This window comes from Schistocerca serialis, chromosome 8 (assembly GCF_023864345.2).
Source record: "Schistocerca serialis cubense isolate TAMUIC-IGC-003099 chromosome 8, iqSchSeri2.2, whole genome shotgun sequence".
In the NCBI taxonomy this organism is placed as follows: domain Eukaryota; kingdom Metazoa; phylum Arthropoda; class Insecta; order Orthoptera; family Acrididae; genus Schistocerca; species Schistocerca serialis.
In genome coordinates, this window is record NC_064645.1 from 399754374 (window position 1) to 399777972 (window position 23599).

Below are 23599 nucleotides of genomic sequence, written 5' to 3' on the forward strand. Positions count from 1 at the left end.
AACACGTGCTATTCTCGCCGTGTGTTGCTTGTTAGGAAGCAGTATGACGTCATACCTATTAATCTCGGTGTTTTCCAAGTTACAGCAACTGAATGGAAACTGAAGTAACGTAATCCGATAGTATCTCTTCCAGTCTCCCTATGTTAATGAGCGCCCATCACTTTCTAACTTGTTGACGACGTTTAAAAACCGTCAGCTGAAATTTATCACGATGACGCATAATTTTCGCTATCTTTTTGTTTGTTTTCTTTCTCTCTATAGACAGCGCTTTAGGATAGTGATTAATACCTCTTTCTTCGGCCATTACTCTTTAGGAGATCTCATGCTACCGTCATTATTTTTTTAAAGTGTTCCAATCTCTTAATCTTTACCAGTAGCTACCAGCCTATACAAATCTGACTCTGCAATGCTTCTTTCGAAGCAAGTTCCTTATTCCATGATGGTGTACTATATGTCTCAGAGTCGGCCGCGGTGGTCTCGCGGTTAAGGCGCTCAGTCCGGAACCGCGCGACTGCTACGGTCGCAGGTTCGAATCCTGCCTCGGGCATGGATGTGTGTGATGTCCTTAGGTTAGTTAGGTTTAAGTAGTTCTAGTTCTAGGGGACTGATGACCACAGAAGTTAAGTCCCATAGTGCTCAGAGCCATTTGAACCATATGTCTCAGAAATTGGTTCCTTGATCTGCTAACGATTTCCTTTGATTGTTTACTTGGCTTCTTCTTTCTATTACATTTGCATTTCTTGCTCATTCTGTCCACACAGTTACTAATATCAGATATTTGTACACAGTTAAGTTCAAATGGTTCAAATGGCTCTGAGCACTATGCTACTTAACTTCTGAGGTCATCAGTCGTCTAGAACTTATAAGTAATTAAACCTAACTAACCTAAGGACATCACACACATCCATGCCCGAGGCAGGATTCGAACCTGCGACCATGCGACCGTGGAGGTCGCTCGGTTCCAGACTGTAGCGCCTAGAATCGCACGGCCACTCCGGCCGGCAACAGTTAAGTACTCCCACTAACATGTTGTCCTGGTTTCACAAGGTCCACCCTTCTGTAATACCTAATTCTTTACTACACGTCATTATTTGAGCAACGCAGGGGTGTTTTGTTGGATAACGCTTTATGCAGTCTTGCCGGGCTTAGAAACTCCTATTATCACCTTTCCGTGTTGGTGAATTGAATTTGGTCTTTTAAGAGTCTGTCTTTCTGCAAAATCAAATTTTTTGTTCTGTTTCAACATCCATGGGAAATCTTTGTGGATCTCGTTTTCTTTCTGTAACAGTAAATTTTTGAGTTTGGGCTACTTTCATTAGTTTTATGATTTCTAACATGTGTTTTTCATTTTATTGTACATTCTTGATGGGGTTGCATGTTCGTTACACTTTTATAGTGACAACAAAATAACAGTAGCGCAACGGTAGCGTAACATCTCCTACTTTTGTGTATGGAAACTTGAGATACCAGATGAGTAGCACATATCCCATACCCCTGTCCAGCAGTGTGAATGCTTTCCACATGTTGTACTTCTCCCCGATTCTGCAGGAATGTCCGCATTGTTTTTCTAGTAAGTCAACCTAATTTTCAGCATCCTCTTACACTAAATCTCAGAGATATCGATTCTCTTCTTTTCCGGTTTCTCCACAGTCCATGATTCATTGCCATACAGTTCTTAGAAATATCTTCTTCCGATTACGGCCGATGTTCGATATTACTAGACATTTTGTCAGGAATTCCCTCTTTGACTGTGCTAACCTCCGATTTGTCTTCCTTGCGTTGTCCGCTTTGCATTACGTTCTTTCCACGGTAGCAAAATTATTTCATTTCGTCTATTTCGTGGCCCCACTTTTGATATCAGGTTTATCTGTAAACGCGTTTACGTTAATCATATTTGTCTTTTGTGCCTCGTTCAGCTTGGGAAGAGGATATAATAGAGCGGTTCTGTTTTATTTCATCTGACATCAGCAACCCATTTTGCTGTCCCATACCACGAACGAAATATCTGTACCATTTGGGTGGCTGGATCGGTGGTTTGCAAATGAAGTTGGGTTGATCAAACAAGTGTCTTGCTTCAGAGAGTAGCAGTACCCATCTACCTATTTCCTTTACTTAGATGTCTTCTGACCCATCATACTGCAAATTCAGAGTTTTCCCGTTATTTTCGATTCACTCTGTTGCCTATCCGAACACTGCTCTTCCCATTCCATTAAAAAAAAAAAAAAAAAAAAAAAAACAAAGCTCCGCTTCCAACAAGTGACTGGAAGCTAGCTTTTTGAGGCACTCTTGCGGCAGTTCTCCATGTGTGCGAATGTAAGATGATTCAGTCATGTTAGGTTACTTTGTGTGGGCCAGGAAGTCGGTGGAGATGAAACAATCAACGATTTCATGTCGAACCACTGCATTTTAATGTTCTTAGTGGGCATTGCGTTTTCCACTTAATTATAATTGCCACATAACGTGTGATCTTGCATCTGTGTTTTGTCTTTAGTCCCTCTATCTGTTATTGGGCACGTGGCGTTAGCATGCTAGTTGTTGCTCAATTTAGTATCTCAAGTTTCGATATGATTGCTCAGTACTAGTGTCTGCGTGGAGTGTTAATTTTCCGTGTTACGCATCGTGAATGAATATTCGGTGTAGCGGAATTTCGTGCATCAGGAGCAATTGACCACCGCCTTAATGTTTTCTTGCAGTCTAAATTATATTAATTCTTCTCTTATTTAATCGCCTTCAGGGATTTTCCCTTATTGCTCGTATGCTTGATTGTGGTCTGTTGGTTTCTTATACCGTGTCATTCGTTCGGTAATTTGAACCTATCCGCTGTTCTGGACTGGCCGTCACGTGGTCCCGAATGTGAGTTTTACGTTTAGGGATCCCTTCGTTCAGAGAGTGCACACCTTGCTGAGTGTAAAGAATCTCTACACCCACCATTACGGTTCTGTACAGATTTTATTAGAACTGTCGTCCTTTGTTTCGGGGAGTAGCTTTTTCTAACGCTTACGTGTTCGATGGCCTCTTCTATAATTCAATCGTACTGATTATCCTGAAGGTAACGAATCCCTTTGTGTGTGATAATAGTCACCTAGGTCAGATTTCTATTGAAATAATTGGGTTTTGTCAGGTCTGGTGCACTCAGGCTTCCTCTTCTCCCTTCATGTGATTGATTGTATGTAATGATCCAGTCTTATTACATTTTGTCAACTTCCATAGCATCAAATCCTCGATTCTCCGTGATCAGTTAGTTAATTACATATGCGCTTCATTATGAAAGGAAACTTATTGAACTTCTGTTTAAACATATTGTAATGATTTCCTTCGATGAAAAGAAGAAGATCGATGTAATAAACATTCATTTGTTGCAACCGATCCCTAGTTGAATTACCCTTCTCACCGTTTCCACTCTTACTGCTATTACTAAATGTGTTAAATAATTTTGAGAGTACATTTCCCGAGAGACCTCTACGATAGCAAGAGAACCTGTGTGACGTGTTGCCTCTTAGTATGAGAAACTATTCCGTAGAGCGATGGTTGCTACTGCATGCTCGTACAGAAACCGAAATTTTCTGTCCGTTGCGCGTCTTAATGTATTTATTAACAATTTAACTAGGGCTTCATCTATTCTTTTAGTGTTGGTGCAGTGCGAGTGTTAGACGTACGGTGAGCGGCGGTATAAGAGTAACGGATGTAAAACATTTCATTATGAATGCCTGAGCAAGGTCAGTAATCAGTATAAACCCTTAGCAGTGTGCAGTGTGGTAGAAGGCTACAAAGAGTAGAGCTACCCGTTAAGATACCCTGGATGGTTATAAGAAGATGCTAGTAGCTAGAAATCGCTTTCTACTCCACTGTCATTAGTCTTATTGGGCTCGAAATGTAACGGACCCCTTTCACCAAGATAGAAAACGATGACAGGAAGTGGCCTTGTGTTTTTGAGATTCTCAGTACGTTTAGGAATGCCTACGGAAATCGGCCGGATTATAATTCTCTTTTATAAGCTGTGTGCTGCTTGGGACGTTGCTAGAGACAACTCTCTTTGTTAGATGCTCAAGTATATCCTGATAAACAGGTGTAATGAGCGAGTACTGCTGATTAACTGGGAGTGATTTAGATAGTTGAACGTCCGATAACAGCGCCCGCCATTCAAATAACAGAATGAACAAACGAAGGTGTCTCTTGAGGTACAAAAGAGGAGAGACTACGCAATGAAACAGGGATCTATACCGAAGAAAGTAGATTGTCTGGCCGATGTTGCACACCACTAATTTCCGAAGTATTCCTTCGCGTAGATGTGTTCATGCATCTTCACCCACTGGCTGTCTACATTGGCTGGTTATCTCTGTTCATTCGCTGGTTGACGTGGGTTGTTTGCCGACGGTGAGTGGCTGGCATCCCAGTGCAAGCCACTTTTATGAGTGAGTGAGAGTATATCCGCTGCCCAGCGGCCGACCTCTGTGAGATGAAAAATGCTACCTGCCCAAGAGCAAAAGGAAGTTCTCTCTCTTTTTCATACTCAAGGTGACACGATTCTTCACTCAGTCTTTTCATCTCACACTGCGGGAAGACCGCGAGAAGAATTTTATTAAAAGAAATTAATGTAGTCAAACGAAGCCAGAAGTTAATAGGGCAATTACATTAGGAAATTAAACACTGAAAGTAGTGGACGAGTCCTACGAATGCAGTAGGAAATTAACTGATGACGACCAAATTGAAGAGAGTCCAAATTATGGAATAGCAGAGCAAGGAAAGATTTTCCTGATATGAGGAATCGACCTCCATTCACGAGTCTGGATATTTTGACGTTGGCCTCTCAATATGTATATTCCTTATTGTCGTTTCTTATTACCAATTTTAGTTAATTCCCAAGAATGAGCAGCTTTCACTCGGTTAATACTCGGCAGAAATCAAACCTGCATTTGGATCGGACTTCCTTCACTCTTGTGCAGAAAGGTGAGCAATATACTGCTGCATCCATTTTCAATGAGCTACCACTCGAATTCAAAAATCTTAGTAGTAATCCATGCGCTTTCAAATCGAAACTGAACAGTTTCCTCATGGGTCACTCCTTCTATTCCGTCGAGAAGTTCCTTGAAAAATTAAGCTGATTCTTATTGTATTGCTGATAGCGTTTGCTTAAACTTATGGACTGACTTTTTCAGGTTCATGTACATTTATTTTTATCTGTTATTACTTCTTTGTTGTAATTTCATGTGCTGACACGTTCCATGATCTTGGAGATTTGCTCCTCAACTTGGTCCTATGGAACTTGACGTGTAAATAAAAAAATTAACACTGGGTATAATTTTAAGTGTGAAGAAGTCTGTCCTGAAATGGATTCAAAGCTTGTCCACAATAAGTGGGCTGAAGATATGGCATGGGGTGATTACGCACAGCTGAAAATGGTTCAAATGGCTCTGAGCACTATGGGACTCAACTGCTGTGGTCATAAGTCCCCTAGAACTTAGAACTACTTAAACCTAACTAACCTAAGGACATCACACACATCCATGCCCGAGGCAGGATTCGAACCTGCGACCGTAACGGTCGTGCGGTTCCAGACTGTAGCGCCTTTAACCGCTCGGCCACTCCGGCCGGCACAGCTGAAAAGTTACTGTCGAGATCCATATGACAAAAGTCTCAGACTGAAGATTTTAACATCATCATCAACAACTGGCACTGCTGTATTTGCGATCAGTAAATATAACAAACTTAACTCGGCTCCCCCAGCTGGGTAGCAAAACGAATAGCTATACAGGTTGACATTCCGATTTATACTAAACACCACATGATGTATAGATAATCCCGAAAAAAATTCAATGCATACGATTTTCGATGCAAACAAATCCTAACAGAGCTATCATAATTTTCTGAAACTAGGAAACAACTACTTAGAGGAACACAAAATTTATGAATGTGTAATGGTGAAAAATTGTCGTAGTATAAAGAATTTATGGAGGTGCTTTGTCTAAACGAAGCACATCGATCAGAAAACTACCCTTAAGTTCCAGTAGTGAACCAAACGAAAGGGGATCGAAACTTCCTATTTGCTTTACTGCCGAAACGACTTGGCAAATGTCATCGAGAGAAAATTACCAACTTCTCCTTCCCGCACGGTTGTCAGCTCCTTTATTTGCGTCGAATGCCTGTAGTGATCACATGCTGTTTCCGAAAGGTCGCTTATATAAACAAAAAGCTTGGTTGTTAATTACTTACAAAACAGTTTTTCGACCAATAACGTGAGGACGAACTTTGATCTCAAATGTAAACTTGTCGGATAAAAAAATTGTCGCCCCTAGAGAAATTATTACAAGCATCACTTGATAGCCTGTAATTTCGTCCCTGGATTTGATAACCACCTGGGTTCGTTTAGAAAGTGAGTTGACAAGTGTTTTCGGGTACGTCGCATTCAGGTTAAGCCATTCGCTGAGGATTTGCTCGCACAATTCGACCAAATACCAGGGATTCTGCGCGCCGCTATACCCGCTGTTTTAACGCGTCCCATAGATTTTCTGTGGGGTTGAAGTCCGGTGATTTTTCATGGCAGTGGAGTGTGGACAGTGCTTAGAAAACCTGTCAACATACTCTTCGAGCCCCATAAACTTTCTGCTATCGTATTTATATGCCAGTGTGAGAAATTGCCTCTTCCAAGGTGACCGACCCAAAATGTTAGCTCTATGCAGTTCCCGTCGCATAGCTGTGTCGCTGATAGGTTGGGACGGACCTTCATTCAATGCCCGCAGCAATTCTTGTCGGTTTGGAAGTAGTTTTGTTTCACAAATCCTGAAACCCATCTCCGGTCCCTCTCAGTTAGGATCTTTCTCCAGTAACAATTCTGACGTCGTGTTTCGTAGCCAGTGTGTTATACCACTGCTTGAAGAGACGGATAGTCCATCGAGATAAACCCAAAAGATGCAACAACTACATGCACCGGCACGCTCAAACACGAGTGCACCTTTTTGCCACTCTGTCACGCCCCTACATTTAACCATCTTTAGCTACAATGACCGCTTGAAACGTAGACTTCTCTTTGATCACAACTGCCTTATGCTTACTTAGAAATAGTGCGCGCATGGTTCAGAAAGGCTCGATAATTGCGCCACCGGTAAAGTCTTAATGATTCAGCTGCGTGTGCGCACTGGGGTGACCAATTCTTTGCCCTGTGAGCTTGTGCATACTCTCTGCAGGCGGATCTTCTGTAGGCACGCACCAGGAACATAACGTCGAAACCCATCCCAGCAAAAGTACGGATGTGTCAGGCATACCTTGTCAACGAAGGACACTCGTAAACAAGCTCACCGAATAAAAAGTTTTCCACCACCAGGAGTCATCGCACTAATAGAGGTAAAGGTGGATAAATGGGCCCCCATTTTTTTAAATATATAACACCTTTTATTTTTAGTATAATCACCTGAAATTAACGTAAAACATTTCTCTAGTATGTCCTGCAAATAGTTACGACATATTTTGGTTCAACTTTTTAATATTTAAAACAAAATTTTTTTTTTCCTGATAGTCTTCATTTTGTTGCGTCAAGAATTTGTGCTGGTAATATGGGCCCCAAGTTAATTTGAAATAAAAAGAAACAAAAACTTGAAAAAATAGTTTTATTTAATTTTTGAGTATAAGGAAAGAAAAATTCACTCTGAACATTGTTAATTAGTCTACTGGTGGGATGATTTTCACAGCCTATGCCTAGTCTATTCACAATAGTCACACACATAAGCATCTTTTTACACGTTACAAGTGATCCTCTTTCAGCTGCAGATAATGTACCAACTTGCCTCTTTCCCCTCAGGCCGATGACACGAGAAATTTTTCTTTGAACGACACAAAGACCTGACTCGTCTGCCGGCCGGGGTGGTCGAGCGGTTCTAGGCGCTACAGTCTGGAACCGCGCGACCGCTACGGTCGCAGGTTCGAATCCTGCCTCGGGCATGGATGTGTGTGATGTCCTTAGGTTAGTTAGGTTTAAGTAGCTCTAAGTTCTAGGAGACTGATGACGTCAGCAGTTAAGTCCCAAAGTGCTCAGAGCTATTTTTTGACAGGATATTTCTAGTTAGTGAACGCAGCTTCAAGTAAACTGAAGAAATTGTCGACAGCTTGTTTATTAAACCCATTAGCACGTGAAATCGAAGTTGCGGATGGCTTCAAAATAGACAGAATATTTTTGTGCCGTGACATAAAATGGTCAAACCAAGTTCGACCAGAAACTTCGCCCTTTACAAATGGATGAGGGATTTTATTTCTTGTGCAAAGTTGGTAGGCCATGCGCCTGCCGTCATTTCTGGTAAGGCTGTAGAATTTGGATTCCATAATGAGAAGATATTTAACCAGTTCGTCCTGAAGTCCCTGTGGTAAAACCGGTGGACGGCCCAGTTTTATATTAACTATTTCTTCGACCGTTGTATCGATTCGTGAAAGCCTTTGGAGTGTAGAACGAGGGACATAGTACACTTTAACCGCTTTTTTCAACCCCATTTTTTTCTCTTTAATAGCTACAATAGCATTTCACATATTTGCTTTGTCCCACGATTGCCGTTTCGGTTTTTTTGGTGGTACAAGATGTCTTCGAGGTATCTGAAACATAAAGAGTAGCAATATTTGTAAATGGTCCCATAAAATCTGATTGATTTTACGGGGCCCACAATACCAGCAGAAAAAGGGGCCCATGTATCCACCCTCGACATCTTGGGAAAAACGATTTTGCCTACGGTTAGTTTGGTTCGCAACCGACGTTAATTAATGTAAAACGGCATCCCAACAATAAGCCAATTCCGTACCTTACCTTGGTTTTACTAATAACATGTTATAAATTTGAGTTTTATTCAAGTAAACACTAACCTTTCAAAATTTTGATGACAGCGAAAAAATTCACAGCACAACTACTCACAAACCATGACAGCTACTACGTCAGCACACTCTACAGTGAAGTTTGGCAACTAGTTCTAGTAGTTCATGTGCTTTCCGCTAGAATTCGTGGCCTGTACTTCCAAATATGTAGGGGGCTCATAATACCAGCAGGGGCCCATTTATCCACCTTTGCCTCTACCGGTATCCCCTTTAGGCCTGATAATGGCGTCAACTAGGGGAGGAGCAGCGTAGACAAGTTTCATCAGGTCTGCCATATCCAAATGAGCCCGTGACTGACAACTAGTTCGCCTAGAGCTGCCAAGTTTGGGATATGTTATTTGCTACGTTCCATCCACTGTTCCAGTTAATCTCAGATATTTCCCAAGGAATACAGATCGGCCACTCGAGATGTGGCAGGTTGTCACAGTGCTCCTCGAACTAGAATCGTACACAGTAGATGTCGCCAAGGAAGACTGTAGTGTCCACAGCGTACCCTCCATGAAGATGTAGGAGACGAAACGACACTGAGGTCACCGAGAACGTTGCGATAAACGTCACGGTTTATGTTCATGATAACCTGAGTCAGTGGACCGAAGTCATTGTACGAAAAATACTATGAAACATCACATACATCTCCAGCCGGAAGTACATGCTACATCGTCAGTGGAAAATGGATTAATAAAACCTAAAGAAAAGTTAAGATGATGGTTTTAATGCTTCGGCTGTTCTAACATCCTCCACTGCAGTTCAACACTCGGAACGTTCATGTAGCCTTATGAAACTGTCGGGAAAGTGACTCTTCAAGCTTTCCCGCCAGATATGTTGTAAATAGTCTTCAGGGGTTTGTCAGAAGTCCTTCGAGACGTTGTCCAACTCGTGCGTCACATTCTCACCTTCTTCGGCCTTGGCGAACCACCAGACATGCATCCTGCACTTTGCTTTTTGTGGTAGGTTTGATTAACGACACCAAGTCTCGTCACCCGTGATGACTTTTTTCCCGGAAAAAAAACCGTCTTCGTTTTTCATTCTAATCAAGTCGCAGCATGCGTCCATGCGTTGTATTTGTTGTGCTTGCACCAAGGTGTGCGAGACGAACTTCACGCACACTTTTCTCTCTTTCGTTCTGAAGTACACCTTGGAAACTTGATTTAGATTTGTTAAGTTCATCGCAACATTGCGATTTTCGGCTCAGTAACGTTGACAGACACTATGACCGCACATTTACTGCCTAACACTGTTGACTGTTCGAATGCATGTCTATTGTTTACAGATGTTAGTTCGAGCGGTAAACGTGCGTACTACGCTGACGTCGCTTTTACACCAGGAATAATATCAATAGCAGAACTCTCTAGACGGACGGTGCACACTCGCATCGTGCGTTAAACAACTAAGTGCGACATCAGTGCCCTCAGCTCCTTGCGTCATTTGAAAAGGAGAAAAATCGCGACTCGTCGGAGCACGAAATATGAAGCCAGCCAAGTTGGTGGTTCTGTGTTGTCTGGGCCAGCGAAGACATGCTGCTATATCTTCTGCGGAAAGCAATGGCCTTTGCAAGGTATCACACTTTAAATGTCCGTTGCATGGTGCTCCCTTTGCAGTTATCACGCTTTAAGTGGTCGAAGTGAAACTGTATTAAACCAGCATTGCTGGTGTGGTTTGAAACCTATTCTCACTGACAAGGCGCAACATCCGTCTCCCGTCTCTGTTTGTTAGTATCTATTTAACAATCCACGTTCTTACGCCGCGTTACGTGGCTGCGTGTGGTATATCATTACTTGACACGTAGGATAGTCGCGGAATGGTCGAGGTCATTCGCAAACACGACTGCTCCTTCCTGCCTCGTTACTGTATAACAGACTAGCATACACTGTGCGCGTAAACCAGGGACGGTCAAGATTTCGACTCTCCAGCCGTGCATTTCCACGAGTGCTACTGCGTTGACCCTCGCTGCACATTTCCCCAAACGTAACGCCACACTGTCAGAGCCCTTGGAGAGGGGAGAGGGAGAAACTCCGACATCGCCCCATTTAAATGGCGGTGCAGTCGCGCTGCACATGATTTAGTGTTATATTTCTCATTCCTCAGTAACATAAATCACAAAAAAACTAATTTCATGTATGTTTGACATTTTCAATCGTTAGGGGCGATCTGAAAGCTATATTATTTTTCAAGAATCATGTACGCCAAGATCGTTGATCTGAAAGTTACAAAAACTAACTTCTCGAGGTAAGGTCCCTCAAACATATACGATTTCACATAGCGACTGCATACACTATTTCAATGTTGGAACTTACCTTGTAACATTATCAAAAGTATTTGCTTGTTACAACAGTGAAAGCCGCATAGTGATGCTGTGTCAAACTGTAATAAAAAGGGACAAGGAACATTAGCATGTCACAGATAAAACAATACACAGATAAAACATTCTTTGTTTGTCAGAATATATCCCTCCGTAACGCTATTTTCTTTTTAAATTCATCCCTACCAAATCAGAAAGAAGTTGTTTCTCACCTTGCAATGTCTTAGCAACAATCCTGAGGTAATAACGAACATTAAAACGGATACTTGGATTAGTGAACGCAGGGTTGTCGTAGGAAGACTGGATGTTGTGACCCCTAAATCCTCCCAAAATAATCGAAAAATATACCTACTCAAAAAGGCAGATAAACGTTCACTTGACGCCTTCCTGAGAGACAACCTCCACTCATTCCAAATTAACAAGTAAGTGTAGGCCATATGTGGCTTCAATTCAAAGAAATAGTACCGACAGCAGCTGAGAGATTTATACTAAATAAATTAACAAACGATGTAGCTGACACCCCATGGTACACAAAACGAGTCGGAACACGGTTGCAGAATCAACGAAAAAACCACGCTAAATTTAAAAGTACGCAAGATCTCCAAGATGTGGAGACTTTTACAGAAGCTCGTAATTTAGCGCAAGCCTTAATGCGAGATGCTTATAATAGTTACCACAACGAAACTATATCTCTAAACCTGGCAGAAAATCCATAGAGATTCTGGTCGTATTTAAAGTATGCTAGCGGCAAGGCACCATCAATGTCTTCGCTGCGCGATAGCAATGGGGATACTGTCGATGACAGCGCTGCTAAAGCAGACTTACTAAAAGAAGCCTTCCGAAATTTCTTCGTCAAAGAAGACGTAAGTATTCCAGAATTCTATTCAAGAACTTTCGCCAACATGAGTAACTTCGAAGTACATAACCTCGGGCTAGTGAAGCAACTTAAATCACTTAATAAAAGCAAGTCTTCCGTTCCAGATGGTACACCTATTAGGTTCCTTTCAGTCTATGCTGATGCTCTAGCTCCGTACCTAACAATCATATACAACCGCTCCCTCGAAGCAAGATCCGTTACCCAAAGACCGGAAAGTTGCCCAGGTCACACAAGTATTCAAGAAAGGTAGTAGAAGTAGTTCACTAAATTACAGGCCCATATCATTAACGTCGATATGCAGCAGGGTTTTGGGACATATATTGTGTTCGAACACTATCAATTACCTCGAAGAGAACGGTCTGTTGACAGAAGGTCAACACACAACGTCAACACGGATTTAGAAAACATCTTTCTTGTGAATCACAACTAACTCTTTACTCACACGAAGTGCTGAGTGTTATTGACAAGGGGTTTCAAATTTATTCCGTATCTCTATATTTCCAGAAGGCTTTTGACACCGTACTTAACAAGCAGCTCAAAACTAAATTTCGTGCATTTGGAATATCGTCCCAGTTACGAGACTGGTTTCGTGATTTCCTGTCAGACAAGTCACAGTTCGTAGTAATGGACGGAAAGTCTTCGAGTCAAACGAAAGTTCATTCTGTTGTTCTTCAAAGTAGTGAGATAGGCCCTATGCTGTTCCTTATCCATATAATTGATTTAGGAGGCAATCTGAGCAGCCATTTACATTGCTTGCAGATTGTGGTGTCGTCCGGGAAAGTCAACAGAAGATCAAAATCAATTCTAAAATGACTTAGATAAGATGTCTGTATGGTGTGAATATTCGCGATTGACCCTAAATAATGAAAAGCGTGAGATGATCGATATGGATGCTACAAGAAATCCGTTAAACTTCAGTTACACTACAAAATCAGTCAAATCTGCAGGCCATAACTTGAACTAAATATCTAAGAATTACAATTACAAACAACTTAAATTGGAAACAACACATAGAAAATATTGTGGGGAAGGCAAACGAAAGGCTGCATTTTATTGTAAAGGGATTACCTACACTACGAATGTCTGTTCTCCTTTTGGAGTATTGCTGCGTGGTCTCAGGTCCTTACCAGATAGGATTCACGCAGTACATCGAGAAAGTTCAAATAAAAGCAGCACGTTTTGTATCATCCCGAACAGAGGAGGGAGTGTCACTGACATTGGGGTGGACATCATTACAACACGACTGCTCCAGGCGGAGGATCGATTCCTCCCTCGGGCATGGGTGTGTGTGTTTGTCATTAGGATAATCTAGGTTAAGTAGTGTGTAAGCTTAGGGAAAGATGACCTTAGCATTTAATTCCCATAAGATTTTACACACATTTGAACATTTTCATTACAATAAAGGCGTCTTTCGATGAGACGGAAGCTTCTCACGAAATTTCAAACATCAGCTTTCTCCTTCAAATGCGAAAATATTTTGTTGACGCCGACCTACATAGGTCGAAACAATCATCATACTAAAATAAGGGAAATCAAAGCTTGCAAGGAAATATATAGGTGTTCGCTTTTTCCGCAAGCTGTTCGAAATTGGAGTAACAGAGAATTATGGTGACGGTGGTGCGATGAACCCTCTGCCAGGCACTTATGTATGATTTGCAGAGAATCCATGTAGATGTGGATGTATATATGGGAGGTGTGCAGCCAAGTCTACCGAAAATGTGAGGTCTATAATCCATTCCAAATGTTCTAATTTTTGTTCCTGCACCTATTTTTCCTTAAGAAATTGAACAACAGCGAGTTGTAAATCGGAATATAGTTCCAGGCATGGCCCTTGACTTAACCATTGTAGTTTACAGTAATATATACTCCATACTCTTTTCACATTTCCAATTAAAACTGTGGCAACTGAAAGTGAAATAATGCGTGTGATTTCAGAAATTGTACAATTCCCATCACCAATTTCTTCACGTACTTCATGCCTGCAAATTTAACGCAAATTGCTTCTTGATATACTGTTCAATGAACCCAGTCTGTCGATCACTGTAATTTTCTGCTCTTTCTTTACCAACTTCATCCTTAAATGTTTTCTGCATGGTACTGTAATGTCGTTTCATAAGAAATTTGCAGTATCTGTCGTTTATGCGACTGTATAATCGATATTGAGAATTCTCATCTCTCTAGTCTGTAATTTCCATTCATTTGTAAAGGCTTGTGACGACAGATGACTAGACTGCCTCTTTTTGTGCAAACATCCACTGGACCTGTGAACATCCTCCATACCGAGAACAAGTAGCGGAGGATAAACAACGTTGACATCACGATTCTGCAGAACGATAGACAGTTGTACCGAGCGAAAAATGACATACTGCAATACTAAATGAAGTCTGTATCAGTGATATCCGAAAGTACAGACACCACTCATATGGATACATATGCATCATGAAGGCTTTTATGATGATTCAATGCAGAGCACTCTTCGCCCGACCTCGTGCGGTATTTCCCGTTGTGCGACGAGCAAAAAGGAGGGAAAATGGTCTGCAGGACATTGATATGGTAGTATGCGGTTAATAGCAATTTGGGTTGAGGGGCAGGGGATGTGGGGTGGTGGGGGGGGAGGGCGAATGCGTGCTTGGGTGGCCCATACAGTAGTGTCTAATGACTACACCACTACTCCAAGGTGCGTCCATGCACCGCTTCAATCAATTAACTTGTCTGGACTCTGGTACGTCGTCGTCGACGGTAAATTCTTGACCAATCGTCGACTTTGTCATATGGGATTGACTACGTCGTCACTTTGCTCCGTCTGCCATCTTGACGACACAGACGAGCATCGTCCTACATGCCTTCTAAGCGGGACGTTTGGCTCCTCATCCAACACATCTCCGCGCCCTGCCAACGACGGTTACCCCAGATTTCCTGCTGTTGCCCCAACCTTCATTCCATGCTCACATCTGGTTTCGAGAACAGGGTCCACACACTTTCCTTGACTTTGGGAGTCTTATTGTCATTGAGCACAGTACACTCATCCAATTACCCCATTACCGACGAACAGATATAATAAGAACACAAAACATAAAAATGAAAATAAGATGAAAAATAAAAATTACAAAAAGTTAAAAAATAAAAATCCTTATGAAACTTCCTGGCAGATTAAAACTGTTTGCCGGACCGAGACTCGAACTCGGGACCTTTGCCTTTCGCGGGCAAGTGCTCTACCAACTGAGCCACCCAAGCACGACTCACGCCCAGTCCTCACAGCTTCAGTTCCGCCAGTACCTCACAGCTTCAATTCCTACCTTCCAAACGGGGCGTGAGTCGTGCTTGGGTACCTCTGTTGGCAGAGCACTTGCCCGCGAAAGGCAAAGGTCCCGAGTTCGAGTCTCGGTTCGGCACACAGTTTTAATCTGCCAGGAAGTTTCATATCAGCGCACATTCCGCTGTAGAGTGAAATTTTCATTCTATAAAATCCTTGTTTCATGGTTATTGAGATTCCTTATCATTCATTCCCATCGCCCTTCAGGATTGTGTCTCGAAAGATTGCCCAATTTTAGCTGTCTTAGTTTCCTTAGGTGACGGTGGGGGAAGGAGCTTTAAGGTGTACTTACGATGGTATTGCCTGAAGAGGGATCAGTTTACCTTTGTTGATAGAGTCACGAGTGGCGTGCCTGATTCTTGTTTTTATCTCTAGGTACCATTAACTCGCCAGTAGAGATAAAAGAGAAAAAAGGAAAAGAAAAAGAAAAAAAAGCGAGTCAACACGAAGCACTTTGACCGTGAGGTACTTGCGTAGCGACGGAAAAAATTGAGTTGTGGATGGTTAACGCATCTGCATAGTCAGCAATGGGCCAAATGTTGATTTATCACCAGAGAATTCTTTCATTGCCCTAATTCGGCAGTACACCAAATGAAATGTCGCACAGTGCAGAGTACTTCCAGAAAGGAACGAGCAAAGCCGAGACAGACTGTGCCATGGGCCACACATTGCAAGATCCCCTCGCTTCTAAACTGATACTATTATTCCTCAGCTTAGCCGCGAGTCCGTAGAGGGTGGTATATGTGACGTACAGTATAACTGGTAAGCATTTCCACCCGGAATTTGCGAGTGTAAGTCAGACCTTCCTTGATCCGACTTTGTGGATCATGTCGTCGGTGTTCTTCTTACCTGTGCGCGGTGCAGCTCTCGTAAATGTCGTCCCGTGCAGATTCTTCATTGGCGCATTGGATGTCTCTGTCGGTGGAAACTACTATCTGAAATTGCTGTCGATTAACCTTGGGGTATCTATTTAATCGAAATTAACATTCAGAATGCCGTAATATCACTTTTATTCCTATTAGATCAATAATGAAACACTCATGTCACAAACTACTCGTAACCGAGGGAATGCCTACCATCGAACAAGACAGGAATAGCTCTTAACGCCGACTGTCGAATTTGGCGCGCAGTCTGTATCTCTTACTAGTTTCGTCACAGTTCGTGGATTTCCGATCAAGTTCGTACTTACTACGATATGCATTTGTTAATGAGTGGATGTGAATTTTAACGAGGCAAAATTATGATAAATAGTTTTAAACATCCAGAGGCTCCTCCTAGTATTCATATGGTCATAAATGACTTTAATTATTAAATATAAATAAACAAAATCGGTGACTTTGGCGCCAAGATAGCGGTACTTCCCGTCATGTATATTTCCAAGGCTGACGCTTGTTGCAAAGGTCCAGTGTCGAGCCCCACCAACACCGACTCAAAGGAAGACCTCGGAGCTTGTTGGTGACGCCACGTCAACTAGGCACGGCGAACGCCAGGTCTGTTCCAGGCAGAAACGCCTAGGCGTGCTTATCACTATAAGTCTCTTATTTTTGGACAAAATGTTTGGTATTGTTTTGGATTCCGCAGTTTTATTTAGATGAAAGATTTTCTTACTATCGTAAAGCTACAAATAAAGATCATAGTTCTGTATTACTGAATCCTGTCGAAACAAACGTAGATCAATATGAGATGATGCTTTGCCCCATTGCAAGCTTCGGAAATTTTAGATTCAAGTAACTATATTTACTTGATTACTTGATCTATTTTGTTATCGAAATTTACCCCAACCCCCTTAAAATTAACTCGTTTCTTTTATTTATTTATTTATTTATTTATTTGACGTCGTCACTGGAAATATGAACTAATTTACATGTGTAAATGTCCAACTGTTGCCAGTCATTAGATTGCAGTCGTTTTCAACGAAAGGAATTCTAAACAGGAAACAAAATAACTTCATACATCGAAAATACTGCTGAGTTTAAACTTTTTTAAACATGCACATTAGAAAAAAATAAATATTCCCCTCTTCGAACTGAAAGGAGAAACTTTATAAGATAAAAAAAATTTTATTTGATAAAACAAGTATCTCTCTTTTGCCTCTTCTTCTGTCCCCCAACCCTCCCCCAACGTGTACAATTGCAAGGTATTTCATTAGCATTCGGTGCTCCTCACCCCATAGTCAACCAAGATACCTAAAGAAGAGCACTAATATGTTCACAGTTTCTTGCAAAAGCAACCCAGTACATACGCAACTTCCTCAGATTTACAAATAAGGTAAAGAAGCACGAATTCTGTTGCTGCTGGACCATGAAGTTGTATTTGTATGTCAGTCCTTAAAACAGGTGGAAATTTAAGTTAAGGAGTACACTATTTGTTAAGAAGTGTAATGAATTGCACAGTTAATTGATTGCAGAAATCTCTCAGAACAATGTGTGTTGGTCACCTACCGCCAATAGTTTCACATTTTCCTGTGCCAGAGAGGGAGACACCACCATAAAGAGTATACCTGCAACAGACCTGGCGTTCTCCGTGCCTAGCTGACGTGACGTCACGAACAAGCGCTGAGGCCTTCCTTTGAGTCGGTGTTGGCCCACCCCACTATACGCGACATATGATCGCTTCGTCACCTAGCGTGGGAAATGCTCTCCGACTCGTGGCCGGCTACGGACTACAGCACTTCCTAACTATCGTGAATACATCAATAAGAGACAATCATTTATTAAAACTGGTAAAAATATCTTCCTCGCGTAAGAAGCACCTTACAACATTCGGCTAGTGTGAAGTGTGGCACGCCGTGGCGGGCCATGCCTTAAACCAGGGGAAACTTTTTAGTCCGCAGGCCACATTGACTCCTCCACGAAGCCATAAGGGCCAATATCTACCTAGTGGGATTAAAGCACCCTAGTAGTCATTGATCACCGTAATGTAAGGCTAAAGGAAAGATTAAATCACAAAAATCTAAGGTTGTGGGAATATCTAGCACTGAAACGAACTACGATTTCTATTTAATTACGTATTTTGATTGGTGAACGTACCTGACCGAAATTCTGGCATATTTTATTCTGGCGAATTTGGTGAACGTACCTGACCGAAATTCTGGCGTATTGTATTCTGGCGAATTTCACGAAAGCGTCCTGCAAAGTTAACGATATCTCAAAATCGTTGTTAGCAACACTGTTACTGCAATACGTAACAGAGGTAGAGTATGTCAACGCATTGTTATTTCAAGCGGCGCAACAATAAGTTTAGTTATGTAGTCTTGCAGCGAGTAGCAGAGCCAATGTCGCGGTGTATTGGTCGCGATAGGTCTCGAAACTCAGTTGTTGGCAGTATAGGCACCACCTCAAATATTTGGCGGGCCGGATACCGGGGATGTCCGGCCAGCTAACGCGGCCGGTTTAGGCCCGCGGGTGGTAGGTTGGAGACCCCTGCCTTAAACGAAGCTGCCACTGGGAGCGGTGGCTGATGGGAGCGACTTAGACTGGCCGCAAGATGAGACGCAAGTCCGTGAGGTGACGCAGGGTGACTCACGGTGAGTTTTTTGCGAACCACACAGCTGAATGGTCCTGCGCACGTTAGAGCGCAGCGTGACGTGACGCAGTTCCTGCGCTTGGTGACCCTGCGGACCGCAGTCTCCTGTACGCAGTTTACTGCGAGGCTCGCGGAGGTTCTGGCTGTTGGTAGTTCGAAATGGAGGAAAAGCTAATTGAAGCCATACGTGTTCGCAAAGTTCTGTATGATACAAGCCATGAAGATTACTTGAAAACGAAGCTGAAGGCTGAGAAGTGGGAGGAAGTGGCCAAGGAAATTGACATTCGAAATGGTAAGTTGCATTGTAATTCGTTGTTAACATTCTACATTGACGATGTTAAAACTCTGTAGCTAATTTTCGTGATGTGCTCTGTCCTGGTTAAATGTTTATCAAAAAAGATGCCTAGGTTCCTTACAATATCATTCCTTACTAGCGTGTAGCCCTCCATATCTACCAGTGAAAACGGAGTAGCTGGATTTAACCACGTCTTTGACATCAATATAGAATCGAAACTGTCGTCCGAGTACATTTCTGATACATTAGGAGGATGACACAAAGTTCTATAAGCACTGTTTAAATTGATTTGTTGTTGGACAGTCCTGATGACTAATAGGATTCTGTTTCTGCTAATGTCTGTATGCGAAAATACTGTTTCTGTTAATTGATAATAATGAAATTTGCCCACTTCTAGCTATATACAGGGTGTTACAAAAAGGTACGGCCAAACTTTCAGGAAACACTCCTCACACACAAAGAAAGAAAATATGTTATGAGGACATGTGTCCGGAAACGCTTACTTTCCATGTTAGAGCTCATTTTATTACTTCTCTTCAAATCACATTAATCATGGAATGGAAACACACAGCCACAGAACGTACCAGCGTGACTTCAAACACTTTGTTACAGGAAATGTTCAAAATGTCCTCCGTTAGCGAGGATACATGCATCCACCCTCCGTCGCATGGAATCCCTGATGCGCTGATGCACCCTGGAGAATGGCGTATTGTATCACAGCCGTCCACAATACGAGCACGAAGAGTCTCTACATTTGGTACCGGAGTTGCGTAGACAAGAGCTTTCAAATGCCCCCATAAATGAAAGTCAAGAGCGTTGAGGTCAGGAGAGTGTGGAGACCATGGAATTGGTCCGCCTCTACCAATCCATCGGTCACCGAATCTGTTGTTGAGAAGCGTACGACCACTTCGACTGAAATGTGCAGGAGCTCCATCGTGCATGAACCACATGTTGTGTCGTACTTGTAAAGGCACATGTTCTAGCAGGACAGGTAGAGTATCCCGTATGAAATCATGATAACATGCTCCATTGAGCGTAGGTGGAAGAACGTGGGGCTCAGTCAAGACATCACCAACAATGCCTCTCCAAACGTTTACAGAAAATCTGTGTTGATGACGTGATTGCACAATTGCAACATTACCTTCCTTCAATTAGGCCAACTGGCGGTGAATCGAGGAAGTACAGTACATACTGACGAAACTAAAATGAGCTCCAACATGGAAATTAGGCTTTTCCGGACACATGTCCACATAACATCTTTTCTTTATTTGTGTGTGAGGAACGTTTCCTGAAAGTTTGGCCGTACCTTTTTGTAACACCCTGTATACAGTAGCCCTGGCGACAGCAAGGGCTTTTCTCACCAGCTACTCTGCCCCTTCTGACTCACGCCATTTGGTCCTCCTCGTGCCTTCTTCGGCGTGAGAACCTGCTTTTTGTTTCATCAAAGCGATGTAACACACCGTTTCGAACTCAAACTCAGAATTGGAATCCGATTCTGAACTTATATCTGTTAACATAGCAGAAGTAGTCGCCATTTCTGCCAGAGCCGAAGTTCCTCAGCAAATTGCGTATTGAAACTGCGATCCAACTTGCGATGATTGTCGCCGTGACTCACACTGCCGTGAGGAATTTGGCGTGAGCCCCCCTGCGTCACCTCACGGGCCTGCGTCTCATCTTGAGGCCCGCCTTAAAGGTGTTTCCCATCTACGATCGGACGGTTTGCACGGACAGTACACCTCGCTGAGGTGCCATTACTTACATCAGCGACGGCGAAACATATGACTGTCTGCTACCAGTTGTTCACCACCTACTTTGCTTCTAAGAGACCTGTGCGTTCTTTTAACGGCGTGCTATTGAATTGCGCTAAGAGCTTAGGTTCCCATAATGGGAAGCCCGAACAAATACGGCAGATTTCGTGCCTTCCCTTAACACGTAGGCTGTGACGAGTATCGACAGGGCAGCCACTGCGCATCTCCACCAGCCATGTGCTGTGCAACCCCAGGGCGGGAAGAGAGAGAGAGAGAGAGAGAGAGAGAGAGAGAGAGAGCGAGTGGGAGGGAGAGATTGTGTAACCCGACACGGCGGCCGTCGACTCGACTCGCGGCGCCACACAATGGCGAAGCGACGCTGGTGCGCGGCGCGGCTCAAGGGCCTATTGTGGTGGTGTGCGGTGTGCCATGCCGTGCAGCTCTGTGATATGCCACGGCCGGAGAAGGGCTGACGTCCGACTTTCCACCCGCACGTGTCCCACCGCGCTGCCTCTTCACTGGCCACAACCCCTCCTTCCCCTTTACCCCGCTACGGGCGTAAATCGGGTTTCAACAAAATCTTGTCGACATCGTTTCAGTGTGGAACGAGCTTCAAACTGAAGTCTTTCTGATTTTAGAGAGCATTCTTTCGTGAAGAGCGAACAGCGATCAGTGTAAAATATCAAAATTCAGTAAAACAGTCTCCATCGCAACAGATGTTTATTCTCGTTTGCTACCTGTTTCGGTCTATAATTTAGACCATCTTCAGGCCGTAAACATCACACATCCAGAGGGACTTCTATACAAACATATGATTGTTGTTGTTGTTGTTGTGGTCTTCAGTCGTGAGACTGGTTTGATGCAGCTCTCCATGCTACTCTATCCTGTGCAAGCTTTTTCATCTCCCAGTACCTACTGTAGCCTACACCCTTCTGAATCTGCTTAGTGTACTCATCTCTTGGTCTCCCTCTACGATTTTTACCCTCCACCCTGCCCTCCAATACTAAATTGATGAACCCTTGATGCCTCAGAACATGTCCTACCAACCGGTCCCTTCTTCTAGTCAAGTTGTGCCACAAACTCCTCTTCTCCCCAATTCTATTCAATACCTCCTCATCAGTTACGTGATCTACCCATCCAATCTTCAGCCTTCTTCTTTAGCACCACATTTCGAAAGCTTCTATTCCCTTCTTGTCCAAACTATTTATCGTCCATGTTTCACTTCCATACATGGCTACACTCCATACAAATACTTTCGGAAATGACTTCCTAACACTTAATCTATACTCGATGTTAACAAATTTCTCTTCTTCAGAAACGCTTTCCTTGCCGTTGTCAGTCTACATTTTATATCTTCTCTACTTCGACCATCATCAGTTATTTTGCTCCCCAAATAGCAAAACTCCTTTACTACTTTAAGTGTCTCACTTCCTAATCTAATTCCCTCAGCATCACCCGACTTAATTCGACTACATTCCATTATCCTTGTTTTGCTTTTATTGATGTTCATCTTATATCCTCCTTTCAAGACACTGTCCATTCCGTTCAACTGCTCTTCCAAGTCCTTTGCTGTCTCTGACAGAATTACAACGTCATCGGCCAACCTGAAAGTTTTTATTTCTTCTCCATGGATTTTAATTCCTACTTCGAACTTTTCTTTTGTTTCCTTTACTGCTGGCTCAATATACAGTTTGAATAGCATCGGGGAAAGGCTACAACCCTGTCTCACTCCCTTCCCAACCACTGCTTCCCATTGATGTCCCTCGACTCTTATAACTGCCATCTGGTTTCTATACAAATTGTAAATAGCCTTTCGCTCACTGTATTTTACGCCTGCCACCTTCAGAACTTCAAAGAGAGTATTCCAGTCAACATTGTCAAAAGTTTTCTCTAACACTACAAATGCTAGAAACGTAGGTTTGCCTTTCCTTAATCTTTTTTCTAAGGTAAGTTGTAGGGTCAGTATTGCTTCACGTGTTCTAACATTTCTACGGAATCCAGACAGATGACAACGTGGTTAAATACGAGGGTGAGTCAAATGAAAATCTTAAATATTTTTTAGATATTATTTACTGTGCAGGAGTAGTATAAATCTGTATCGCTTTTCAAGATAATCTCCTCCACGCTCAATGCAAGTCCTCCGGCGCTTAAAAAGTGCGCAAATTCCTTTAGGAAAAAATTCTTTTGGTAGTCCGTGCAACCACTCATGCACTGTATGGCATACCTCTTCATCAGAACGGAACTTCTTTCCTCCCACTGTGTCTTTGAGTGGTTCAGACATATGGAAATCACTTGGGGCAAGCTGTGGTGAGTATGGTGGATGAGGAAGACATTCAAAATGCAGGTCTGTGATTGTTGCAACTGTTGTACGGGCAGTGTGGGGCCTTGCATTGTCATGTTGCAAAAGGACACCTGCTGACAGCAATCCACGTCGCTTTGATTTGATTGCAGGCCACAGTTGATTTCTTAGGAGATCTCTGTAGCACTGGTGACAGTGGTCCCTCTAGGCTATGTAATGCTCCAGAACGACGCTTTTTCGTCCCAAAAGAGAGTCAGCATAACCTTCCCTGCTGATGGTTCAGTTCGAAACTTATTTGGTTTTGGTGATGAGGAATGGCGCAATTCCTTGCTCGCTCTCTTCGTTTCCGGTTGGTGGAAGTGAAACCAGGTTTCGCCCCAGTAACGATTCTTGCCA

The 23599-nt window shown here is 42.8% G+C and overlaps 1 protein-coding gene and 1 non-coding gene across 2 annotated transcripts in view; one reads left to right on the plus strand and one right to left on the minus strand.

The window, feature by feature from the left end:
- Positions 1-23599, plus strand: part of LOC126417034 (uncharacterized) — a 697139-nt gene that overhangs the window by 148927 nt on the left and 524613 nt on the right. The window lies entirely within an intron of this gene.
- Positions 15184-15258, minus strand: Trnas-cga (transfer RNA serine (anticodon CGA)). Its single transcript has one exon. It is a non-coding gene; the product is annotated as a tRNA-Ser (tRNA).